General features: G+C 36.7%; 1 protein-coding gene across 1 annotated transcript in view; it reads left to right on the top strand.

The window, feature by feature from the left end:
- The window catches only part of ESCO1 (establishment of sister chromatid cohesion N-acetyltransferase 1), a 36229-nt gene that overhangs the window by 11751 nt on the left and 18646 nt on the right, over positions 1-5832 (top strand). The gene's annotated exons all lie outside the window — the stretch shown is intronic.

Below are 5832 nucleotides of genomic sequence, written 5' to 3'. Positions count from 1 at the left end.
AGATCTGACTGGTACAGGAGGAGATTGTCCCTCCTTCCCCGGCAGAGCATCTGGTGGATTCGAACCGTGTGCCTCTGGGATTGTAGTTGAGGAAGATAAATTGTAGAAGTTTAGACCTCAGAATTTTGTTGTATATTATAAAAATCCCACAAAGTAAATATATTTTAATATAAAATGTATGATTTAACCTATGTACATTTGATACATAATAGGTATTATTTAATGTTTATTTCTGGAAATGGCAAAATTTTTAGCAATTTGAACCATTTCAGATGTCTTAATGAAAGCAGTAATTTACTGTAACTGCTTTCACCCCTGTCTGAAGTGGATTCTATTTTTGTTGTATACATGTTACCTTCAGTACTGTACACGCACATTGGTAAGACCTCCAGGATAGCTGAACTGATATCACCGATTCATTCATGTAAGCCTAAGGCACCAGATGTAGATTATTTAAAGGTCTTTCTTGGCCTTAGTTAGAGTCATATCCTTACTTTTGGTTGAATGGCTTATATTCATTGTTACATTCATGTAGTTATTTTAGCCAAGATGGATGGATTGAATTTTCTTTTTTTTGTTTCTTCTATTTCTTACCTTGTTTGCATTTTTCACATACATCCTTCTCCCATTAAATAAAGTAAAAGTTATGGGAGATACAGACTTATCATTTGAAATTTATATTTTTCCCCATTTGTGCTATATAATATTTTTGCAGCTTAAAAAGAAAAATAGTTCTAGTGGATAGTTATGAGACACAACGAGTTCACTTATATATGTATAGGAACCTGCTAGGTAGTTCTACTCCAAATGAATACATAATTTACATTGTTTAATTTTTGTTATCACTTAAGAGTCCCTAATTTTGGAAAAAAAAAAAACCAAACAAAAACCCAAAAGCAAACAACACAAAAAACAAAACACAAATTCCAAATTTAAGAAACTTAACACTTTATTGTAAGGAAAATTATTGATTTGTTAGGGGACCAGTAAAGAACACAATCAGGAAATTCGTACTCTCCTCTTCTGTAGTATCAAAAAAAGTTAGTTTCTAGAATAAGACAGTCATCACCTTCTACATAAATTCTGTCTTTTCTGAAAAACTGCCCAGCAGTGTATCAACCTAGGGAAGGATGATTCCTGCCCGAGCCACTCCTTACCCCCTTACCTTCCCCTTTGATGGGACAGATCTCAGGGTTATTTTGTTTTATTTTTGAAATGAAGAGAAGGAATTGAGTTTAGCAGGTGGCCATTTTTACCAGTGTCAAAGGCAATATGCTTATCATCACTGTTTTCAGGGACAAGAATCTGTGAAACTTCTCCAAAATGATATAACATTTCTTTTTAGTGTTTTGGAAAGAGGATGAAATAATATTTTAATAATGGCACCATGGTGACCCAAACTATTAGGCAACAGGCTGTTAATTAGGTTGGTGCTTTGAATCCACCTAGCAGCTCTACAGTAGGAACACTTGGAAGTCTGCTTCCAGAAAGATTACAGTAAAAATCCAGTAGAGCCAATCTTCTCAGTCTCGTGGGGTCATTGTGTGTCAGCATTGACATGGTGACACCTCATGAAACATGTTCAAGATGCTCTGTAGTGACTACACCTCTGGACTTTGGGTTAAACAAGACATTACCTAGTGCTGTGCCTTGTACAAATGTAAAATACTTGAAATGCTTGACAACATCTAGTTTTATTTCCTGTCAGTTTTACCTGCTCTGCATGTTTTTGTTTTTTTTTGAGAAAAGTGCATGTAAAAGGCCAGTGTTCAGAAACTGGGGAAAAAAAAAGACTTGCTCTACTTTAACACTCCTTAAAAACATAGCAGATTAGAAACATATAAAGGGGGGAAAAGCTTTACTTTAAAAATTTTAATTAGATGTTCTTTATAAATTATCATTTCCTTTGATTAACATTTCCCTCATATATTATTAACTTTGTGACAGAAATGGTGAAAGTAATTTTTTCAGAAGGTTAAAATGAAACTTAATGTATATACTTAAATGTTATAAATTGATGCCTGCAGAGCTATCTTTAGTTGACTAAAATGTTTTTTAAAAAAAAATCTATTTTTTTTTTATCTAGAGGTAGAAGAGAGTATAATGGTGCTTTCTTTTGCTCTTCCTTTGTTTTCTCCTTTTTGCCTCATCAACACTATTTAGGGAGATGCATTTTATCTGACTTATTAGATGCTATTTAGAAAAAAAACTTGAAATGCTTCACTGAGAGTTTGGACTCTGGATTAACCTAGGAACTAGCTCAGGTTTTCATTATGAATGAAGGGACTGATTTTTAAAAGTGGGGGACAAAAGCAGGAAAAGTTTTCTGCTGTGGATCGATTACTTCAAGATGATTTTGATTCATAGTAACCCAGTGTCACAAGAGTAGCCCTGCTATATAGGATTTTCTAGGTGGTAATCTTGAATGTTTTGACAGGTCTTTTTCTACAGAACCACTGGATGGGTTTGAACTGGAAACTTTTTGATTATTAGCCAAGTGTTTAACCAGGACTTCTTACTTTACCCATAGTGGTATAGGTTTAACTTGAACATTGAACTATTTACCAGGCTGAGAACTTAATCAAGAACTCTGTATTTTGTTGGATCTTTCATTAATAATTTTGAATGACCTTTAGCATTCAGTATTGCAGAAGAAGAATCATTTTGGGGTCATTCTTTGCAAAGAAACTAATAATTCAATAATTTTCCCTCTGTTAACTTAATTCCTTTTGAAATCATTAGCATTTGACTGTGTAGTAGTTGGAAGGCCCTACTCTTGACTTATGTCACATTCCCCTGCCTTCAGGTTTAGGAACAAAGTCTCAAAGAAAGGAAGAGTTAGATCATAAGATAACATTTTAAGTAATTGTTAAAACAATAAATCAGTATTAAAATGATATTTAAAATAATCATAGATCGGCTTTGCAATTTAGAAGCATTAACTGGTCTGGAGAGAAATTTATTTTCATAGGTGAGGAAGAATTAAACTAGGTTTCTCAAGCATTTTTGTGGAAAATAACAAGTAGATATTTTTGACAGAATCAGGATAATATTTTAGACTTTAAAGGTGGAAAAATACCTAAGATCAGACTGGTGTATTTGAATGCTATTTGGACTTCATTTCTTTTAGGTGCCGAAGCATTTTGACTAATACTTAAATAATATTTCAGCAGAATGTAAGAAGAGAAATTGCATTTAGGGCGAGAGTAGTGCATGTGTGACATGTGCTTTGAAGGCAGATTTCTTGCTGACTACAGAGCTGTGCCCCTCTCCAGAACAGGAGTGAGCACCAACACATGTAGGATTAGAAATGTTGTTCCTCAGCTGCATAGTTGTTGCTCTGTAGCCACACCTTGCTACTTGCTGCTGTTCAACAGAATAGATACAGAGCATTTGTATTAAAGGGAGTTCTGCTGAAAGCACTTCTGAACAAAGCCAAGGAGGGATGTCATAAATGACTCAAAATTTCTAATTTAGGGAAGTCATGATCCTATAACCCTTACTTAACCTTATTTTTGTCAAATTTGAATACATAATGATTTTGCTGCTGTAGTCTTTTTAAAGAATTTCTTGTTGAACTATACATAGCAAAACTTGCACTAGTCAATCACTTCTGCATGTTCAATTCATTGACATAGATGACAGTCGTTGAATTGGGGAACCATTCTCATTTTCAGTTTCTAAATTGTTCCCCATAAACTCACCATTCTCCAAGGTTCCTTTATGTAGAAACAGTGTGGTGGGCCCAGTGGTGGCAGCTATGGCCTCTGACCTCCACTGATATCACCAGGATGAAGAATCCCATGGATAGATCAGTAGCACAAAACTGATTCTGGTGAAGTCCAGCGTGTTACCTGCACTCCACATCTTCAATTCTGATAGGACAGTTATTGCTTCTCTGCTGGGTTTGATACTTTGATGCAGTTGTCATATAGACTTTATGGCTTTTTTCTTGCTCTGTGAGCTGGACATCCACAACTCTGGCTTGCAATAGTTTCTGAGTCACTGTGGCCACTGCCACCATCTCATCTGCCATCTCTCTGTCTGGCTCCATCTCTCTAGTCCATAGCTCCCTTTCTCTGGTTGGCACAGAGATCTCAGATCCAAACAACAACTTTTACTCAATGGTTCTTTCTTCTAGATTGTAGGGAGAGCCTCCATTTCTGCCTCTGGATTAGCTCAGTTTCTGGCAGGCTTTATTTAAAAGGAGCTCAATCCCATATTAGCCTTCTCTACATCTTATTTGCTTAGCCAGAGCACTTAATTGTGCTCTGTAAAATCTGTACCAACCCAAGAAGCAGTGGTCCAAACAGAACAAGTGAACACTTGTTTATAGTCAAGAAAGTTATGTGTCAGGGCTGTATCCTTTTTCTATACCCATTCAACCTATATGCTGAGCAAATAATTTGAGAAGCTGGAGTCTATGAAGAAGAAGACTCATCAATAAGCAATGTGCATAAAGCAAATTACATAACCTTTCTTGCTGAAAGTGAGGAGGACTTAAAAATGTTAGCTGCTAAACATAAAAAACCAAAGCCTTCAATATGGATTACATCTCAACATGAAGAAAACAGAAATCTTCACCACTTGGCCAGTAGACAACAAACATGATAGATGGAAAAAGATTGAAGTTGTGAACAGTTTTATCTTACTTGAATACATAATCAGCATCCTTGGTACCAGCAGTCAGGAAATTGAAAGACATGTTGCATTGAGAAAAATGCTGTCAAGGACCTTTTCAAAATTTGAAGACAAATGGTGTCTGTTTAAAGACTAAAGTGCACCTGAGCCAAGCCATGGTCTTTTCAATTACTTGATACACACCTGAAAGTTGGACAGTGAATAAAGATGACAGAAGAATCTATGCCTTTGAGTTGTGGTGTTGAAGAAGAATACTGAATATTCCTTGGACTGCCGAAAGAACAGACAAGTCTGTCTTTAAAAAGGTGCAACCAGGGTTCTCCTTGGAGGCAAGGATGGTGAAGCTTCATTTCAGATATTTTGGGCATGTTTTTAGGAGGGGCCAGTCCCTGAAGAAGAACACTGCTTGGAAAGGTTAGAGGGTCAGCATAAGAGAGGAAGACTTTTAAAACAACTATGAGCTATCATCTCACCCCAGTCAGAACAGCAGAATTTAACAGAACAGCAAGCAACAAATGCTGGCAAGGTTGTGGAGAAACTGGAACCCTTATTCACTGTTTGTGGGAGTGTAAAATGGTACAACCACTGTGGAAGGCAGTATGGTGCTTTCTCAAAAGGTTGAAAATAGAAATACCATTTGATCCAGCAATTCCACTTCTGGGAATATACCCCAAAGAGACCATAGCTGACATCCAAGCAGATATATGCACACCCATGTTTATTGCGGCTTTGTTCACAATAGCAAGGAGTTAGAAACAACCTAAGTGACCATCAGCAAACTAATGGATAGAGAAGCTGGTGTTTATTCACACAATGGAATACTATGCTGCATTGAAAAACGAGGAACTCATGCAGTCTTATTCAAAATGGGTGACCCTGGAGGACATTATACTGAGGGAAGTATCTCGGTCACTAAAGGACAAATACTGCATGGTGCCACTGTTGTAAAACAGGACTGATCTCGGAGTTGGGGGGAGACTGAGAAAGATGGGATAAATAATGTATACTGCATTGAAACAGATGAGGGAGAGAACTGTTTAAAAGAGATATGTGATTAGGTATTTTTGTCATGACAGGAGTCTAGAGCGAAGGCTGCATGGTGGAGTGGACCTGGGGGAGGGTTTGTAAAACAATGAAAGAATTTTTGTTTTACTTTTCCAAGAGGGTAGTGTACTAGGGGAGAGGATTGGG

This window comes from Elephantulus edwardii, unplaced genomic scaffold (assembly GCF_000299155.1).
Source record: "Elephantulus edwardii isolate Elephantulus edwardi_28Jun2011 unplaced genomic scaffold, EleEdw1.0 scaffold00307, whole genome shotgun sequence".
Lineage (NCBI taxonomy): Eukaryota > Metazoa > Chordata > Mammalia > Macroscelidea > Macroscelididae > Elephantulus > Elephantulus edwardii.
This window is presented reverse-complemented; position numbering and strand designations above follow the sequence as displayed.